This window comes from Balaenoptera borealis, assembly GCF_965194805.1.
Source record: "Balaenoptera borealis genome assembly, chromosome: 1".
Taxonomy (NCBI): Eukaryota; Metazoa; Chordata; class Mammalia; order Artiodactyla; family Balaenopteridae; genus Balaenoptera; species Balaenoptera borealis.
Window position 1 is genome coordinate 79,523,865 of NC_138860.1, and position 22,320 is coordinate 79,546,184.

At 37.4% G+C, this 22,320-nt stretch overlaps 1 pseudogene across 1 annotated transcript in view; it reads right to left on the reverse strand.

The window, feature by feature from the left end:
• LOC309635858 (NTF2-related export protein 2 pseudogene) overlaps positions 1–18,708 on the reverse strand; it is a 167,275-nt pseudogene extending 148,567 nt beyond the window's left edge. The window contains exon 1 of the transcript XR_014249593.1: positions 16,955–18,708. The product of XR_014249593.1 is annotated as an NTF2-related export protein 2 pseudogene (transcript). The remainder of the gene's footprint in view (positions 1–16,954) is intronic.
• Between the last annotated feature and the right edge of the window lie 3,612 nt (positions 18,709–22,320).

Here is a 22,320-nt window from a genome sequence, read left to right on the forward strand (position 1 = left end):
ACCATCAATGTATGGAGATTTCCATCTATTTCACAACCCTGCAAACACCGGGCTGCTGCAGCTTTTTAATTTTATAAATTTAGTGGTATAAAATGAGATCTTGTTTTAATTTGCATTTCTCTATCAATGAGTTTAAGTGTAACTTTAATTTCAACAAATAGTATTATATGTGTTCTTTATTTGTTAATGTAGTTCACTCAGCACTCTTTTAAAGAGCTTCCCATATTACTCTTTTTATATATGTACAAAATACATATACACATTTTGTTTTAAAAATTTCAAATACTTCCTTCAGTTTTTCACCCATTAATTTTGTTAGGTGTATACTTTATTGAAGAGAAAGCCTTAATTTTAGAAAGTAAAATTCAACAATTTTTACGTTTAAATTAATCTTTTTTTTTTTTCAAAAAAACATCAATTTTATACAGCTTGTGATACAGAAGTAACAATAGGCAAAACAGTGGAACATCTATGCTCTCCCCACCCACCCTGGGCATGCCCATTCCTGTCCCCCAAGAGGTGGAGAACACAGGACCCCTGCCCAGCAAGACCTAACTTAGTTACAGGCTCTGGGAGGGACTAAGCCCTTAGGGGTCAAGGCTGGGAGGGAAAGACACCAGCACTTAGGCCCCCTCGAGGGCCCACTGGTTAACTGGAACTGTGCATGTATACATGGGATGGGGAATGGGGTGGGACAACCCACCATAGGCCAATTCTCCCAAGGCTCTAGATTTTCCAGTTTGGAAATTTAATTTAAGAAATAATTATCTGCACTAATAGATCATAACAATATTCTGCCATATTATATGCTGCTGGCTTTCTAGTATTGCCTTTTGCATTTAAGACTTTATTCCATTGTGAATAAGCCTTTACTCTTCTCTTTCAAAAATAATTTAGATCTATGTAGTCATTTATTCTTCCATACAATATAAAAAAATAAGTTTACTAAGTACCTAGAAAAATTCAGCTAGAAGTTTAACTAGGAATTTACTGAAGTTATAGAATAAAGAGAAGTGTAATTTCCTATAATAATAATTTCTTCCATACAACTCCTATTAATCAGAAATATTTTCATAATCTTAATAGTTTTTAAAATCTCTCTGCAGAATACTTGTATATTCTCTCTTTTGCTAATTTTTAGCTATTTTATAGTTTTTGATGCTATTATAAATGGTATCTTATTTTATTTGTTTGTTACTTATATTTTTTAAAAGTTTGTTGATTTTTTAATATTTATTTTGTGTCTACATTCGTTGCTAAACTTTCATGTTAGCGCTAATGGTTTCCTTTTTATTCTATTAGTTTTATAGGTAGAAATCATACCATCTGAAAGAATACCTATTCTCTTGAAATCCTTTCAGTTTTTATTTATGTTAATTTTTATCTAGATAATTCCTGAGCTCTCTTTTTATTCCCAACATTTTACTTATTTTTTTATTTTCTTATATACAATCACATGACCTTCAAATAATATCTTTTCTTTAATTTCTCTTTTAATCCCTCCTTATTTTTCTTGCCTTATTGGATTAACTAGGACTCAGTATTCTATTGAATGGTGAAGATTATAGTAGGCAGACAACTTGTATTTGATTTTCACTGGAATGCTTTTAAACATTCACAATTAAATTTACCTCAAGCAGGCTGTGTGTAGCTACATTTGACCATACAGTGGAAGTTTCCTTTTGTTCTGAGTTAGTAATGTTTTATCAGAATGGATATTTAAATATATCAAATGCTTTTTCTATAACTCTAGAGATGATTTCATGGTTTTATTTCCTTAATCTTTTAAAGTAAGGGATTCTATCAAGGGACTTTTATTGGTAAACAAACCTTGCATTCTCTGGATAAATCCCACTTTATGTGGTGCTTGTTTCTGTTTGTAAGTATTTTATTTGAGTCAGTTATAGATATTTCTGAGTAAATATACATAAATGAAATTTGCTAATGGCTACTATTTTAATATTTGGTTTGGTTTTTTTCCTGGAAAAATTCTTGCTGGCTTTGGTGTAATGAAAATAGTGCCTCCTAAAATTAGTTGGGATTGCCAACAAACACATGAAAGGATGCTCAACATCACTAATCATTAGAGAAATGCAAATCAAAACTACAATGAGGTGTCACCTCACACCAGTCAGAATGGCCATCATCAAAAAATCTACAAACAATAAACGCTGGAGAAGGTGTGGAGAAAAGGGAACCCTCTTGCACTGTTGGTGGGAATGTAAATTGATACAGCCACTATAGAGAACAGTATGGAGCTTCCTTAAAAAACTAAAAAAAGAACTACCATGTGACCCAGCAATTCCACTACTGGGCATATACCCTGAGAAAACAATAATCCAAAAATAGTCATGTACCACAATCTTATTGCAGCTCTATTTACAATAGCCAGGACATGGAAGTAACCTAAGTGTCCATCAACAGATGAATGGATAAAGAAGATGTGGCACATATATACAATGGAATATTACTCAGACATAAAAAGAAATGAAATTGAGTTATTTGTAGTGAGGTGGATGGACCTAGAGTCTGTCATACAGAGTGAAAAGTCAGAAAGAGAAAAACAAATACCGTATGCTAACACATATATATGGAATCTAAAAAAAAAAAAAAAAAGGTCATGAAGAACCTAGGGGCAAGACAGGAATAAAGACGCAGACCTACTAGAGAATGGACTTGAGGACACGGGGGGGGGGGAAGTGTAAGCTGGGACAAAGTGAGAGAGTGGCATGCACATATATACACTACCAAATGTAAAACCGATAGCTTGTGGGAAGCAGCTGCATAGTACAGGGAGATCAGCTCAGTGCTTTGTGACCACCTAGAGGGGTGGGATAGGGAGGGAGGGAGGGAGATGCAAGAAGGAAGAGATATGGGGACATATGTATATGTATAACTGATTCACTTTGTTATAAAGCAGAAACTAACACACCATTGTAACACAATTATACTCCAATAAAGATGATTAAAAAAATCAGAAAGCATTACTTGTAACCCGATTTGATGAAATGAGAAACTTTAGAGTTTTACTTAGAATTAAAATATATGCTAATAAGCATGAAGTTTACAAAGGGTCCTGCTGTAAATGTCCTATTACTAATGTAAAAAATTAATAAATAAAAACCTCAATTGAATAGTGTCAGAGGTCCCAAGTGGGGGCTCTCAAGCTTTTATGTGGCTCGCCATTATTGCAGATGCCGGACTGCAATTCTCTGCTCATCCTGAATAAACCCAATTTTGCTGGAGAAATATCTGGTCATCTATTTGTTTTAGGTCAACATTTATAGTAAGAAACCAGTGAGAATATGTGGGAAGTGAAGTTAATAGAATATTCTGAGGTTATTTATCCAAGATTCTCTTCTTATTGGTCCTGCTTGAATGTTCCATGCCTGCCTTATCGTACACTGGTCTCTGCTGGACATGCTGACCTTCCTCTTTCATGGTGTTTATAACTGTTTAAAGTGTCTTAAATATTTTTTTATTCTATTTATCACCCGGATAAATGTATTTAGGCTACTTATTTTGTTATTTATTGGTGTATAAGTAAACAGAAATTATCTCAGGCTAATTCAAGGGGGAAAAATTGGGGAGAAGTTAAAATTAGAACATAGAAAGCTGGAAAGAGCTTCACTTGAATACTTGTAATTTTAAAAGCTGGATAACCAAAATCACAACTTTTCTTGAAACCATCACAGTACTGAAGTATCAGGGCAACCAATTAACCCAAAATTTAAGGAAAGACAGATTCCTCCAAGGAAATAGGATTTGCAAACCCTTGCTTACTTGGGACAGATGCCAGATGCTATATAAGCCAGCAAGAATAATTCAGCTAAAATTGTTAATAAATTCCTAAAGGCTAGCATAAGTATATAGAACCCCTACGAGTCACAGACAAGGGAAATTCACTTATATCTCTAGGATTTTTCCATGGACCTCACCAGGGGCTCCTGAAAGATTGGAAACAAGGATATAGGCCAGAGAAATCCTTCCTCGTGGTACAGGCCTGAGATCTGAGAAAGGGAGGAAGTCCCAACCAGATCTTTCTCCACTATCTCCCACACAGAAAAAAACCTTAACCTGGTGAGGGAGGGGAGGACAGTGGGGGAGGGCAAAAAGCTCTATTGTCTTCAGGACACAGGTGAAGACACACAGCAATTAGAGGAAGAGGAAAAAGTGGGGAAGGGACACTGAAACATCCTGTCTTCAACTATTAGAGGTTCCATACTGCTGAGAGGAAGGCAGGAACACTTAGGAGGCCCAAGCCCTAAAACTGAAAGACAATGCCTAATAATGAGACTGAGTGAGAATAAAGATAATGCTCCCACTTCCCATCCCAAGCAGGTGAGCAAGCATAGAGTAATAGGAGCATTCTACTGCTGCAAGAGAAGCAGCAGTATGACCATAAATCTTCTTGAGGCACCTCACAAAGGAAATATCAAAGCCCGAGAGTGAAGCAGACATTAAGAAAAACTCTTTAGCAAGTAACGCTGCTATACAAACAAGGTAATGCCAGAGGAATTTGAAGACTGTTGAAACAACAACAAAACACACAAACCCAGTTAACTCCTAACTCATTGACTGAAAATGACACACTCGATGCTTAGCAAAAAAAAAAAAAAAAAGACAGGTTCATTTTGAGGCCAAGAAAATAAAGATAAAAACACTCTTTACCTCAGTGTCTATTGTTGCACACAAGATGTCTGCATTTGGATGAAAAGTTATTAAAAACACACAAAAAAAGCAAGGAGAGGGAAGCCCCCAGGTGCCTCAGAGGGTCTGCACTTGCCCTATGAATTCTTTTGCCCAAGAGACAGTGACACTAGCCAATTAAAACAAACAAATGAAAAAAAGTACACTAAGATAGGTTGAAAAAGAGAGAGAGAGAGAGAGAGAAGGGAGCTGACTTCAAAAGAAAGGAAATAGGTTTATATTTTAGAACCATTGAAAGCACTTTTTCTTGCTTTTTAAATATGAGGCCCCACATTTACATTTTGTACAGGTCCCCAAAATTATGTAGCCACCAGTGCTTATACCCTTCACCATGACTGGGGAAAAGTGAGGAGAAGGCAGTTTGAGTTTGAGTGGGAAGAAGAGAAAAGAGAGTTAACTGAGGAATGGAGTCTGGGACCAAGAGGTTGGGAGCTGGGCAGAGACACCAAGGGACATAACAGACGGAGGAGGAGAGGAGGAAGCACGGGAGAGGAAGAGGAGGAGGGGAAGAGGCTGGGAGGGGAGGGGGAGGAGGACTGGAAAGAGAAGTGGAGCAGAGCCACAAGCTGTTCAGCTCAGCTCCTGTGGGCAGAGTTGATCCTCATCAGGGAGCAGGAAGTAGCTGGTACTTGAGTCGTGACCCCACTGTGGATTTGCAGCGTCCCAGGCAGCTCCACTCCTGAATGTACACTCAGCTATGTAGGAAAAGGACAGATCTGAAGGAGGGGAAGACAGGACCTTCTCAGGAGCTGGCTGAGGAATACTGAGAACACGGGGAGCTGAGAAAGAGCAGAACTGGATGCCAACATCAAGGGATAAAATGTGGGCAGGGGGAAGGTGACCATGACAAGGGAAAAAAAAAGAAAAGAATTGGGAAAGAAGGAAGTTGTTATACAGGTCACTGATAATTATGTGCTCCCTGTATCAGGAAACCCCAGAGGGGAAAACTGGGATGGGTTGTATATTAATGCGTATGTGTAGAATCTAGAAGAGTGGTACAGATGATCTTATTTGCAAAGCAGAAATAGAGAAACAGACGTAGAGAACAAACATATGGATACCAAGGGGGAGGGGAGGTGGGATGGACTGGGAGATTGAGATTGACCTATATACACTGTTAATACTATGTATAAGATAGATAACTAACGAGAACATACTGTATAGCACAGAGAACTTTGCTCTGTGGTGACCTAAATGGGAAGGAAATCCAAAAAAGAGGGGATATATGTATACGTATAGCTGATTCACTTTGCTGTACAGCAGAAACTAACACAACATTGTAAAGCAACTATATTCCAATAAAAACTAAAAAAAAAAAAAAAAAAGAACTCAAGATGGCAGGATACCCTAGCTATCCTAGGGGAGTCCAGCATTCTTCCCTGGGTCACCAGACAGCCTGGGGATCCTTCCTGACTCATTGGTCAAGACTTGACTCATTGGTGCTTAGGCCACCAGCATTCTCATGTTCTTTCTAACAGCTCTTACTTGGTGCTCCTCCAAATACCATCACAGCTCTTGAATTCCTGCCTCCCCAGGACACAGATGTGAGCTCCCCTCCCCACATGGTCTCACACAGTCATCTTGCATTCCCCTCCCCACCAAGAGAAACTTCAACTTCCCTGCTAGAGAAATCCACTGCCTCTTATAACCATTTGCCTTTTACTGGCCTCATTTTCTCTCCCTCTCTGCTTCAAGTTTTTCGCTTGCCTTTCTGGCTTCATGAATCTGGTCTGTGTGCTTCTCGCCCCTCACAGCAAATCTTTTCCACTAAAAGGAGCTTTGGTCTGAAAGTCAAAATGAACTCCTGGATGGACAACTGCTGGATACAGTGAATTGGAGAAATCATATCAGCATTCTGGCCTTAGTTTCCTTATCTGTAAAATGACTGAGTGGAAAGAACTGAGTATTTTCTAATATGAATTAGAAATTCATATTAGAATTTCTAAACGTTGGAAATGGCTCTAACATTTTTGTGCCTTACTGTGCTCCTGCTCCTTCCCACCTGTGTGTTCTCCTCCTTCCCCGCTCTGCTTCTCCCTCCTTCTTTCTCACTCTTCCCTGTCTTCCCAGCCATTCTCCACTAAGCCTTTATCTCAGCTCCCAGGATCTCCTCTCCATCTTCTCATAGTCCCTACCTATTCAATCTAATCTCAGTCCTTTCTTTCTGCTTCACTTGCAAATCTAAAGCCTTGTTTTACCATATGATTCTTGAATTCCTGTGTATAAATACATAATACACAGTTATGGATTCTATTTTTGGCAAAATGTCACATTACAACTTGAAAAGAGCCAGAAATTCAAGATAAAAAATGCCTTTTAATTCTTTTTTGAATACATAGCTGCATTCACGATGAAATAAGGGAACAAAAAATAGAAAAAATGGAAACCCAGAGATGCAAACAGGAAACGATACTTGGGCATACAAGACATCGTGTGGGTTCCATAGGGGTTTGGTTATTGTGGTTACTTGGATCAGGAGACAAGGCCTTGAGACCAGGCAAACAAAATGAAATTTGCAGCTGAGTTTCCTGCTGTACTCTCATCTCAGTGAAAAGATTTACACCTAAATATACAGGGAAGAAAGCTTACCTGTGTATTTACTGAATATTGGCTTGTTTGTTTGTTTCTCATTCTGAGAATTACTGATCACAAATCTGAGATAGGAACTCAAAAATATTCTGCTTGTGTGGTCCTGGAATACAAAATCCAACAAATTAAAATAAAAGGTGATTTCAAGTTTGTAATATTCTGTGATACTTGGTGAAATTTAAAGAAAAGATGATCTCAAGAGAAGCACCTTCAACACAAGCTGCAAAGGATTCCCACACATAAAGCCTTTCCTAACATGAGGCCACAATCCAAAATTACAGAACACAGAAAGAAATATTCCATCATGAAGGATGGTAGGCAAACAAACAAAGAACAGTTTAAATCCCTCAAGAAATCACACATAGAGGAAATTCTATTTTAAAAGCTTAAAGATATAAAAGGAATAATACCAGAAGAGAAAGAGACATTAACAAAAACTACCAGGCAGATTAAGCCTCCAGAAATAAATATTCTGAACACTTTAATTAAAAACTCAATGCATGGATTAAGCAACAAAAAGAGAAAGCAATTTTGGATTTCCCATGTTGCACAGTGGTTAAGAATCTGCCTACCAATGCAGAGGATTCAGGTCCAATCCCTGGTCTGGGAAGATCCCATATGCTGCAGAGCAACTAAGCCCATGCACCACAACTACTGAGCTTGCGCTCTAGAGCCCGTGAGCCACAACTGCTGAAGTCCCCACGCCTAGAGCCCGGGCTCTGCAACAAGAGAAGCCACCGCATGAGAAGCCCACGCACCGCAATGAAGAGTAGCCCCTGCTTGCCGCAACTAGAGAAAGCCCATGCACAGCAACAAAGACCCAACACAGCCAAAAAAAAAGAAAGAGAGAGAAAGCAATTTTAAAATATATCTAGATTGGGATATCTGAAGAATTTCCCACAATGCAATACAGAACTAAAGACTTGAATATGAAAAAAAGAAGTTAAGAGATATGAAGACTAACATGAAATCCAATATAAGCCCAATAGAAATTTCATTAGGAGACAAAACACATAATGAGAAGAGGAAATATTTGAAGAAGTAATGGCTGGGAATTTTCCAGAATTAATAAAAGGCATAAATCTTTAGATTCATTAAAAACAAAAGCTCCAAATTAATGATTTGAAAAATAATCTTAATTTTTTATAGTGAAGAAAGCAGCTCAAAGATGTAAGTAACTTAGAATATAAATCAATTTAAAGCAAAGTTCCTTTCTCTTAGATTTCAGTTTTTTCTTAATAATTTAATCAATATTTAATAAATACCAAGGGACATGTTGAACACTAAGATGAGAAAGAGTAGAAGACAGAAGCTCACACTCTAGAAAAAGAAACACGTGAACCAACCATAAATGTAGAGTGTTGTGAACCAACCATAAATGTAGAGGTTGATGATTCTACTGTGAGAGAAAGTACAGGGGTGGAATGAGCCTCATTAAACCCACTTTATCTATATTTGTACTGCTTACATGGCCTTGCTCACTCAGACCTCCAAATATTGGCTTCAATAATCACGTAGGACTGAGGCATTGAGACTATATATCCATGAGAATATTTCAAGTGGTTTTTAATTCAGAAATTGATGAAGATATCGAGAAGGTTGAACCTACATAATGAGCACCCATATAACACCTTGTGTGTTAGATATCAACTTTAACTCTTCCATAAGAAGCCGATGAGAATCTTGGACAGTCAGAGAACATTTTCTTGGCCATGCTGCTTAATGGTTCTTACCTGTTTCAGAATCACTACATAAGAAGGATAATAGTCAACACATCTATTAGGTGCCTCTTCTCATGCCAATTACATTTAATATCGTTTTTTCCCAGTTTATTTTGTAGGGACACATAATCAGATAGAAAGTAGGTGAAACCATTCTTTGCTATATGTTTACTCAAGAGTTCTCCTTAAGAGCATCCTCTACGAAAACTATTTTAAGAAGACTTTGATTTTCCCTCATATGTTCTGAAAATGCTGCCTAAAAGATTAATTATTATCCTGCTATGGTCGTTATATGCTTGTTTACTTGTCTACCTTGCTTAATGGCTAATCACCTAAAAGAAACTTTGCCAACATGGGATGTATTAGTTGGCTAGTGTTGCCGTAACAACTACCACAGACTGAGTGACTCAAACAACAAAAATTTATTTCTCAGTGTTCTAGAGGCCAGAAGTCCAAGATCAAAGTGTCAGCAGGTTTGGTTTCTCCTGAGGTCTCTCTCTTCAGCTTGTAGATGGCCATCTTCTCACATCAATGTCCTCAGACCATCTTTCCTCTGTGCATGCAGATCTTCTTGATTCTTTGTGTGTATGAATTTCCTCTTCTTATAAGGATACCACTCAGATTAGATTAGGGGCCATCCTAGCAGCCCCATCTTAACTTAATTACCTTTCCAAAGGTCCTCTCTCCAAATACAGCTGCGTTCTGAGATGCTGGGCATTAAGGCTCCAACATATGAATTTTAGGGAGACACAATTCAGCCCATAACACAGGATATATTCACTTTCAAAATCTTCTTCACTTTACCTCTTTCACTTTTCAAAGTCTTACTGATTTTCAATTTTTTTTTTTAAATAGTTTTTTTTTTTTTTTTTTTTTTTTAATGGCTGTGTTGGGTCTTCGTTTCTGTGCGAGGGCTTTCTCTAGTTGCGGCAAGCGGGGGCCACTCTTCATCACGGTGCGCAGGCCTCTCACTATCGCGGCCCCTCTTGTTGCGGAGCATGGGCTCCAGACGCACAGGCTCAGCAATTGTGGCTCACGGGCCTAGTCGCTCCACAGCATGTGGGATCTTCCCAGACCAGGGCTCGAACCCGTGTCCCCTGCATTGGCAGGCAGATTCTCAACCACTGCACCACCAGGGAAGCCCTCAAATTTGTTTTTTAACAGATGTGTCCTATAGATATCTAGACTTCAGAGACTGTTGCTATGGCTTATGAAAGTAACCTCTAACTTCCAAAAAGTCTATAATTCTGTATTGTTTTATTATTAATAATTGTCGCCCCAGTATTTACACTTAAATAGACATCTCTGTTTTTTAACATGTAGAAATAAGTCTAACTTTTCTTTATTAAGCCCAAAAATCAACATTATATTTTTCCTCTCCTTTCACAAGATACACTTAAAGAAGAAGAGAAAAGTAGGAAGAGTCACTCTAGTGGTTATCAATATTTAGTATAAACCTAGAGTAAATAAGATTACTTTACTACATTGCATTAGTGCAAGGAAAGACTTATAGAAGAAAGGATCAGAATAAGGAGTCCAGAAACAGACCCATATACTTACATATGGACACTGAAATTACAACACAATTGGTACTGCATATCAGTGTTATTAATCAATTAGCTAACATTGAAAAAATACAATTTTACCCCTATTTCATACTGTACACAAAAATCAAATCCAGGTATATTATAGATATAAATGTAAGAAGTAAAGTAGTTAAGCTTCCCAAAGATAAAATTGTACAGAGGCTTGCAAAGTGGGATCCTCAGACCAGAAGAATCAGCATCATTTGGAAGTCAGAAGAAATGGAAATTCTTCGGCCTCTTCCCTCACCTAAAGAATTAGAAACTCTGGAGGTGGGTCCCAACAAGATACACTTTAAAAAGCCTTCCAGATGATTCTGATGTCCACTCAAGTTTGAGAACCATAGATTAAGGAGAATATCTCATGACCTTGGGGTAGGGGTAAATAAATTACAAGAGTAGAATAAAAGAGTCATAAAGAAAAATGTCAATAAACTGTATCCCATTAACAAGAAATCCTTTTCATCAAAATACAACTTTAAGAGAGTGAAGAGTAAACCAAGACTTGTAGAAAATATCACAATGCATATCCAACAAAGGATTTGTATACAGAAATTATAAAGAACTTCAATTCAACAATTAAAAGACTGAATCCTCTCCCCACCATAGACACACACACACACACACACACACACACACATACACACACACACACACCACACACACACAAATAGCTAAAACCTTAAACTGGTACTTCACAAAAGAGTGTATATAAATAGCTCAAAGGCATATGAAAATATGTTAAGTACAATTAGTCAACAGGGAAACATGAACCAAAATAACAATTGGATGCTCTACACCCACGCCAGAAGGGTTAAAATTAAAAGGGTTAATATATCAAATATGAATTAGGATGTGGATAAGCTGGAAGGTAGATTGGTATAAACACTGAAAACCTGTTTGTCAGTATTTATTGAATGTAAAAATTATACATAACCTGTGACCCAGGATTTCATTTACATGTATATTCCAAGAGAAATGAGTGTTTATGTTCACAAAAAACATGTACAAAAATGTTCAAAACAGCATTGTCCAACACACCTAAAATCTGGAAATAATTTGAATGTCTATCCACAGTAGAATGAATAAATTTTGGTATATTCACACAATGGTATACTACACAGCAATGAAAAATAATAAATTACTGCTGCATGTCACAACATGAATAAAATCACAAAAATAATGTTGAGTGAGAGAAGGCCGACACAAAATAAGTCTTACTGTATGATTCTAGTAACATGAAATTCAAAAACAGAATCAAAACTAAACTCTGGACATGGAGATCAGAGTATTTGTTGTCCTTAAAAGATGTTAACTGGGAAGTGGAACCAAGAGGGAGATTTCTGGCAGCTGAAAATATTCTTTATCAGGGTAGTGGATTGTGCTTATGTCCCTTCAGGAAAGCAGATCTAAAATAGGAAAGGAGAGAAAGTCAAAGTACACTGCAATGACATAGGGAGCTTTATAGGTAAGACTTTATTTAGGGGCATGATGCCAGGTATTAGGAGTGGGACACTCAGTAAAACAGGAAAGGATAGAAAGCCAGTAAAATGGTGTGTTATCAGATTGGCCACCACTATGGAAAACTAGGATCTGATCCCACTGGAACCCTCTGATGAATCCCGCCGATTGTGGCTCTGTGTTATCAGCCTGAGGCAGATAAGGGGAGCACATATCCATGACCCCTGTCCCCTAATCGTCAAGGATTGCCCCGAGGAGTGTTAATTCTCACACACTTGCAGTTTTGAGCATCCAAACGTGATAAGCAGCTGCTCACAGGTGTCCCAACCACATCATGAGAAAAGCCATAGTGCAAAAATGCAAGATACCCAGTGCAGATCAAGTTAGGCTCTCTAACCAGTTGCCTTAGCAATGGCTGGGGAAAAAATAGAGGGCTAGAAGATGTGACGCAGGACATAAGAGGTGTCTGATACTACCAGGTTTTTATGAGCAAACAAACAAAAAATATATTCACAAAATCGATCAATTTTTTCATAAGAAAACTTCCAATAAGCTACAGTCTGATCAGTAACTGCTTATCTCCCGGTGACATCTAGTGGTGAAATACAGACATTCACAAGCATCAAGTTACAGCTTCTCAGGTGTCTAAAATGAAATTCTTCTGAAAATTCTATGTAGCTAAGCTTCCCTCCATTCTGAATCAAAAACCCAGTGCCTGATGTGGACAGTCACCTGCAGTAAGAGCTGTTCATCTGTTGGGACACATCTTAACCCACCACTTTAAGAAGAGTAGACAAACTCAATTTGGTACCTTGTAAGTAAACTACATTAATGTGGGGAACGTTGTAATAAGACTTTGCTGTAAGTGTAGGATTTTATCTGACTCTGAGTTACTTCCTCCATATTTTTTCCCATAGTTACAGTCAGCCTTAAATGAGATCTCTACGTTGCATTTGTAGTCTAAAAATCCTATTTCCTCCAGCTTTTGGGAGTTGCTCTACTTAAATCTTCCAATTAAAATATCTATGAGAAAGTATACCAAGTAAATTCCATTAAGCCAATTTAATTTCATTATTCTAAGACCACAATTAAATAAATTATTATTTCCCAACTTTATATTTTTATTAAAAGTATACTCATTGGGATCAATTCTTTTTCATATGAAAAAATTATATATGGTAAAAACTAATTGACAAGTCAGTTGTTAAAATTTACCTGTAAAGGGGGCTCCCCTTGTGGTGCAGTGGTTAAGAATCCGCCTGCCAGTGCAGGGGACATGGGTTCAAGCCCTCGTTTGGGAAGATCCCACATGCTGTGGAGCAACTAAGTATGTGAGCCACAACTACTGAGCCTGAGCTGTAGAGCCCACGAGTCACAACTACTAAGCCTGCATGCCACAACTACTGAAGCCTGCATGCCTAGAGCCAGTGCTCCACAACCAGAGAAGCCACCGCAATGAGAAGCCCGCACACCGCAATGAAGAGTAGCCCCCACTCGCCGCAACTAGAGAAAGCTTGCGCACAACAACGAAGACCCAATGCAGCCAAAAATAAAAAAATAAATAAAATAAAATAAAATAAAATAAAAATTTACCTGTAAAGGTTTTGCTTTTGTGAGTTTTTTTTTTTTTGTTTTTTGTTTTTTTTTTTTTGGTAGCCATTATTTCTACCAAAATGCATTAATGACCAAGGAGAGGGGGTTGTTACTGGAACCTGGAATGAGAAAGAGCCATACAGAGTCAGTCAATTTGAGAGGAGCAGTGATCTTTACCTGAGGGACACAGCTAGCCCAAGCCAGGGTCACAAGCCAAATATACTTATGATACTAGTTTTAAGCTTTTTTTCTGCTAATTCCAGTATCTGCATTTCTGTGGATATGTTTCTTTGGTTTGTTTTTATGTGTTCCATTTTCATCACATATTTCACAGTGCTTTATGATATATTGGACATTGTTTATAGATAGCAGTGGAAATTTAATTATACAACTCTTTTGCTTTATATTTATTTCCAAGAATGTGCAATCTCATTCCAATATGTGGCTACTAAAGTGAAAACGTGTTTATTCAGATATCACTATGTATCAAGTTAGTCTTGGCCTAAGGCAACAATTTTTAATATTGACTTCATCTCTGGTTAGCCTTCCTCCCAATGCCACAGCTGTTCCTGCCTAAGTCCAATTTCTTTGATCTTATCAATGTTTAATCCTGGGATCTGATGGGAGTTGGAACTCAGTTTCATCTTTTGAACCCATGGTAGAAGAGCCCTTTTTTCTAGGCACCTTGTGAATACATGAGACTAGAGTATATCATCTAGTCTCATGTATTCTCTAGACTAGGTCCACAATCACTGCCCTTTACTCAGCAAAACAGGAGTGGTAAGCCAGGGAAAATTGTTATTCCAAGTAAATATTGCTGCATTTGAGAGTCTTCTAGACTCCAGTCTCTCCAACCTGTTCCCACCATTGTTAATCTTTCATCTATCTCAGTCTTGGCAGGCTTTCTTCTCCAACGTTGCCTCCAGACACTGCCATTTTTGATAGTCATGTATAAAGAGGTCTTCTCTCTGAAAATCAGTCCATCTGGGATTTTCTTACATCCACTTCTCTTCAATAGTTTCATACATAAGTACAAGTTTTATAGTATCTAAACTTTTGGTGTTACCATGGGAACAAAGATTTTCTACATCCTTTCATATTCTAGCCAGAAAATTACTTATTGTGTTTAAACTGTAGCCAAATTGCAAAGGAAATTAGAGTTTCTTTATTTTGTCAATAACTGATCTGGTTCTTCCCACAGTTATCTCCTGCTGGGTAAAAGGAAAAGAAATAAGAGAAGGATGTAGTTATGTTAAAACTCAATGTGGGCTCTAAGACTGCATTTTTCTATCATGAGCCTAGGAGCTCCTACTGTAAAAACAGAACACAGATGGGACATATTCTCTGGGGTTACAATTCACAAAAACTAAGATATATCTAACTCCACTAGGTTCAAGATGACGGAGTAGAAGGATGTGCACTCACTCCCTCTTGCGAGAGCACTGGATTCACAACTAACTGCTGAACAATCATTGACAGGAAGACACTGGAATTCACAAAAAAAGATACCCCACATCCAAAGACAAAGGAGAATCCGCAATGAGACGGTAGGAGGGGTGCAATCACAATAAAATCAAATCCCATAACTGCTGGGTGGGTGACTCATACACTGGAGAACACTTATACCACAGAAGCCCACCCACTGGAGTGAAGGTTCTGAGCCCCATGTCAGGCTTCCCAACCTGGGGTTCCGGCAAAAGGAGGAGGAATTCCCAGAGAATCAGACGTTGAAGGCTAGCAGGATTTGAATGCAGGACTTTGACAGGACTGGGGGAAACAGAGACTCGACTCTTAGAGGGCACACGAAAAGTAGTGTGCACATTAGGACCTGGGGGAAGGAGCAGTGACCCCATAGGAGACTGAACCAGACCTACCTGCTAGTGTTGGAGGGTCTCCTGTGTGGGGGGGTTGGGGGGGTGGCTGTGGCTCACTGTGGGGACAAGGACACTGGAAGCAGAAGTTCTGGGAAGTACTCCTTGGCATGAGCCCTCCCAGAGTCTGCCATTAGCCCAACCAAAGAGCCAGGTAGGCTCCAGTGCTGGGTTGCCTCAGGCCAAACAACCAACAGGGAGGGAACCCAGCTTGACCCATTAGCAGACAAGCAGATTAAAGTTTTACTGAGCTCTGCCCACCAGAGCAACACCCAGCTCTACCCATCACCAGTCCTTCCCATCAGGAAGCTTGCACAAGCCTCTTAGATAGCCTCAGCCACCAGAGAGCAGAGAGCAGAAGCATGAAGTACTACAATTCTGCAGCCTGTGGAACAAAATCCACATTCACAGAAAGATAGACAAGACGAAAAGGCAGAGGGCTATGTACCAGATTAAGGAACAAGAGAAAATCCCAGAAAAACAATTAAATGAAGTGGAGATAGGAAACCTTCCAAAAAAAATTCAGAATAATGATAGTAAAGATGACCCAGGACTTCAGAAAAAGAATGGAGGCAAAGATTCAGAAGATACAAGAAATGTTTAACAAAGACCTAGAATAATTAAAGAACAAACATTTAGAAGAATTAAAGAACAAACAGAAATGAACATTACAATAACTGAAATGAAAAATACACTAGAAGGAATCAATAGCAGAATAACTGAGGCAGAAGGATGGATAAGTGACCTGGAAGACAGAATGGTGGAATTCACTGCCACAGAACACATTAAGAAAAAAGAATGAAAAGAAATGAAGACAGTCTAAGAGGCCTCAATATTAACTGCAACAAGATTTGCATTATAGGGATCCCAGAAGGAGAAGAGAGAGAGAAAGGACCCGAGAAAATATTTAGAGAGATTATAGTCAAAAATTTCCCTAATATGGGAAAGGAAATAACCACCCAAGTCCAGGAAGCACAGAGAGTCCCAGGCAGGATAAACACAAGGAGAAACACGCTGAGGCACATAGTAATCAAACTGAAAAAAATTAAAGACAAAGAAAAATTATTGAAAGCAACAAGGGAAAAACAACAAATAACATACAAGGGAATTCCCATAAGGTTAACAGCTGATTTCTCAGCAGAAATTTTACAAGCAAGAAGGGAGTGGCATGATACATTTAAAGAGATGAAAGGGGAGAACTTACAACCAAGATTACTCTACCCGGCAAGGATCTCATTCAGATTCGACAGAGAAATCAAAACCTTTACAGACAAGCAAAAGCTAAGATAATTCAGTACCACCAAACAAGCTCTACAACAAATACTAAAGGAACTTCTCTAAGTGGGAAACACAAGAGAAGAAAAGGACCTACAAAACCAATAACAATTAAGAAAATGGTAATATGAACATACATATCGAAAATTACCTTAAACGTGAATGGATTAAGTGCTCCAACCAAAAGACAAAGGCTTGCTGAATGGATATGAAAACAAGACCAATATATATGCTGTCTACAAGAGACCCACTTCAGACATAGGGACACATACAGACTGAAAGTGAGGGGATGGAAAAAGATATTCCATGCAAATGGAAATCAAAAGAAAGCTGGGGTAGTAATACTCATATCAGGTAAAGTAGACTTTAAAATAAAGAATGTTACAAGAGACAAGGAAGGACACTACATAATGATCAAGGGATCAATCCAAGAAGAAGATATAACAATTATAAATATATATGCACCCAACATAGGAGCAACTCAGTACATAAGGCAACTGCTAACAGCTATAAAAGAGGAAATCAACAGTAACACAATAATAGTGGGGGACTTTAACACCTCACTTACACCAGTGGACAGATCATCCAGACAGAAAATTAATAAGGAAACACAAGCTTTAAATGACACAATAGATGGGATAGATTTAATTGATACTTATAGGACATTCCATCCAAAAACAGCAGATTACATTTTCTTCTCAAGGGCACACGGAACATTCTCCAGGATAGATCACATCTTGGGTCACAAATCAAGCCTCGGTAATTTTAAGAAAATTGAAATCATATCAAGCATCTTTTCCGACCACAACACTATGAGATTAGAAATCAATTACAGGGGGAAAAATGTAAAAAACACAAACACATGGAGGCTAAACAATATGTTACTAAATAACCAAGAGATCACTGAAGAAATCAAAGAGGAAATCAAAAAATACATAGAGACAAATGACAACAAAAACACAACGATCCAAAGCCTATGGGATGCAGCAAAATCAGTGCTAAGAGGGAAGCTGATAGCAATACAATCCTACCTCAAGAAACAAGAAAAATCTCAAATAAACAATCTAACCTTACACCTAAAAGAAATAGAGAAAGAAGAACAAATAATACCCAAAGTTAGTAGAAGGAAAGAAATCATAAAGATCAAAGAAGAAATAAATGAAATAGAACCAAGGAAAACAATAACAAAGATCAATAAAACTAAAAGGTGGTTCTTTGAGAAGATAAACAAAATTGATAAACCTTTAGCCAGACTCATCAAGGAAAAGAGGGAGAGGATTCATATCAATAAAATTAGAAATGAAAAAGGAGAAGTCACAACATACACTGCAGAAATACAAAGCATCCTAAGAGACTACTACAAGCAACTATACGCTAATAAAATGGGCAACCTGGAAAAAATGGACAAATTCTTACAAAGGTATAACCTTCCAAGACTGAACCAGGAAGAAATAGAAAATATGAACAGACCAATCACAGGTAATGAAATTGAAACTGTGATTAAAAATCTTCCAACAAACAAAAGTCCAGGATCAGATGGCTTCACAGGTGAATTCTATCAAACATTTAGAGAAGAGCTAACACCCATACTTCTCAAACTCTTCCAAAAAACTGCATAGGAAGGAACACTCCCAAGCTCATTCTATGAGGCCACCATCACCCTGATACCAAAACCAGACAAAGATACTACAAAAAAGGAAAATTACAGACCAATATCACTGATGAATATAGATGCAAAAATCCTCAACAAAATACTAGCAAACAGAATCCAACAACACATTAAAAGTATCATACACCATTGTCAAATGGGATTTATCCCAGGGATGCAGGGATTCTTCAATATATGCAAATCAATCAATCTGATACACCATATTAACAAATTGAAGAATAAAAACCATATGATCATCTCAATAGAAAAATCTTTTGACAAAATTCAACACCCATTTATGGTAAAAACTCTCCAGAAAGTGGGCATAGATGGAACCTACCTCAACATAATAAAGGCCACATATGACAAACCCACAGCAAACATCATTCTCAATGATGAAAAACTGAAACCATTTCCTCTAAGATCAGGAACAAGACAAGAATGTCCACTCTCACCACTATTATTCAACATAGTTTTGGAAGTCCTAGCCACGGCAATCAGAGAAGAAAAAGAAAGAAAGGAATACAAATTGGAAAAGAAGAAGTAAAACTGTCACTGTTTGCAGATGACCTGATACTATACATAGAGAATCCTAAAGATGGCACCAGAAAACTACTAGAGCTAATCAATGAATTTGGTAAAGTTGTAGGATACAAAATTAATGCACAGAAATCTCTTGCATTCCTATACACTAATGATGAAATATCAGAAAGAGAAATTAAGGAAACAATCCCAATCACCACTGCAACAAAAAGAACAAAATACCTAGGAATAAACCTACCTAAGGTGGTAAAAGACCTGTACTCAGAAAACTATAAGACACTGATGAAAGAAATTAAAGATGACACAAACAGATGGAGAGATATACCATGTTCTTGGATTGAAAAATCAATATTGTGAAAATGACTATACTACCCAAAGCAATCTACAGATTCAATGCAATCCCTATCAAATTAGCAATGGCATTTTTTACAGAACTAGAACAAAAAATGTTAAAATTTGTATGGAGAAACAAAAGACCCCGAATAGCCAAAGCAACCTTGAGGGAAAAAAACAGAGATGGAGGAATCAGACTCGCTGACATCAGACTATACTGCAAGCTTACAGTAATCAAGACACTATAGTACTGGCACAAAAACCAAAATATAGATCAATGGAACAGGATAGAAAGCCTAGAGATAAACCCACGCACCTATGGTCAACTAATCTCTGACAAAGGAGGCAAGGATAGACAATGGAGAAAAGACACCCTCTTCAATAAGTGGGGCTGGGAAAACTGGACAGCTACATGTAAAAGAATGAAATTAGAACACTTCCTAACACCATACACAAAAATAAATTCAACATGGATTAGAGACCTAAATGTAAGACTGGACACTATAAAACTCAGAGGAAAACATAGGAAGAACACTCTATGACATAAATAACAGTAAGATCTTTTTTGATGCACCTCCTAGAGTAATGGAAATAACAAAAATAAACAAATGGGACCTAATGAAACTTAAAAGCTTTTGCAAAGCAAAGGAAACTACAAACAAGGCGAAAATTCAACCCTCAGAATGGGAGAAAATATTTGCAAATGAATCAACGGACAAAGGATTAATCTCCAAAATATATAAACAGCTCATGCAGTTTAATATTAAGAAAACAACAAACCCAGTCAAAAAATGGGCAGAAGACCTAAGTAGACATTTCTCCAAAGAAGACATATAAATGGCCAAGAAGCATATGAAAAGCTGCTCAACATCACTAATTATTAGAGAAATGCAAATCAAAACTACAATGCGGTATCACCTCACACCAGTTAGAATGGGCATCATCAGAAAATCTACAAACAACAAATGCTGGAGAGGGTGTGGAGAAAAGGGAACCCTCTTGCACTGTTGGTGGGAATGTAAATTGATATAGCCACTATGGAGAATAGTATGGAGGTTCCTTAAAAAACTAACGATAGAATTACCGTATTACCCAGCAATCCCACTACTGGGCATATACCGGAGAAAACCATAATTCATGCATCCCAATGTTCATTGCAGCACTATTTACGATAGCCAGGTCACGGAAGCAACCTAAATGCCCATCCACAGATGAATGGATAAAGACCATGTGGTACCTATATACAATGGAATATTATTCAGCCATTAAACGGAATGAAATTGGGTCATTTGTAGAGACGTGGATGGATCTAGAGCCTGTCATACAGAGTGCAGTAAGTCAGAAAGAGAAAAACAAATATCATATATTAACGCATATATGTGGAACCTAGAAAAATGGTACAGATAAACTGGTTTGCTGGGCAGAAATAGAGACACAGATGTAGAGAACAAACATATGGACACCAAGGTTGGAAAGTGGCAGGGGCAGGAGTGGTGGTGGTGGGATGAATTGGGAGATTGGGATTGACATGTATACACTAATATGTATAAAAGAGATAACTAATAAGAACCTGCTGTATAAAAAATAAATAAAATAAAATTCAAAAAAATATATACCTAACTCCACTTCTTCAAAAGAAAACAAACAAAATGTGTAGAAAATGAAAAAAAAAATAAGCCAAGGACCACCTAAATTATTCAAAACAAATATTAACAGGTCTGAAGGGAAAATAGCCAGCAATACAATAGTAGTAGGGGATTTTAATACCTCACTTTTAACAATGGATAGATCATCCAGACATAAAATTAATAAGTAAACATTGGACTTAAACTACATGTCAGAACAGATGGACCTAATAGGCATATACCAAACATTTTATCCAATAACAGCAGAATACACATTCTTCTCAAGCACAGATGGAACAGTCCCAGGATAGATCATACATTAGGCCACAAAACAAGCCTTAATAAACTTAAGAAGATTGAAACAATATCAAGCATCTTTTATGATCACAATGGTAGGAAACCAGAAATAAATTATAAGAAGAAAACTAGAAAATCCATAAATATGTGGAGATTAAACAACATGTTTCTGAACACCCATGGGTCAAAGAAGAAATCAAAATGGAAATCAAATAATATATTGAAACAAATGAATATGGAATCACAACACAGCAAAACTTATGGGATGCAGCAAAAGTGTTCTAAGAGGAAAGTTTATAGCAATAAACGCCTACATTAAGAAATAAATCTCAAATAAACAATCTAACTTTACACCTAATGTAACTAGAAAAAAAAGAAAAAACTAAGTCCAAAGTTAATAGAGGAAGGCAATGGCAAAGATTAGAGCAGAAATAAATATAATAGAGACTAGAAATACAACAGAAGAGATCAATAAAACTTAGAGCTGCTTTTTTGAAAAAATAAATAAAATTGACAAATTATTAGATAGACTAAGAAAAAAAGAGAGGAGACTCAAATAAAATGAGAAATGAAAGAGAAGACATTTCAACTGATAAGACAGAAATGCTAAGGATCATAAGAAACTACTATGAACAACAATATGCCAACAAATTAGATAACCTGGAAGAAATAAATAAATTCATAGAAACATCCAACTTACTAAGACTAAATCATAAAAAATAGAAAATCTGAACAGACCAATAACAACTAAGGAGATTGAATCAGTAATCAAGAACCTCCCAACAAAGAAACAGATGGCTTCTCTGGTAAATTCTAACAAAGATTTATAAGAGAATTAACACTAATTTTTCTCCAACACTTGTCAAAAATTGAAGAGAGAGCCCTTCCAAACTCATTTTATGAGGCCAGCATTACCCTGACACAAAAGACAGACAAGGACACTACAAGAAAAGAAAACTGCAGGCCAATATGTCTTATGAACATAGATACAAAAATCCTCAACAAAAAAGAGCAAACAGGACTTCCCTGGTGGCGCAGTGGTTAAAAATCCGCCTGCCAATGCAAGGGACA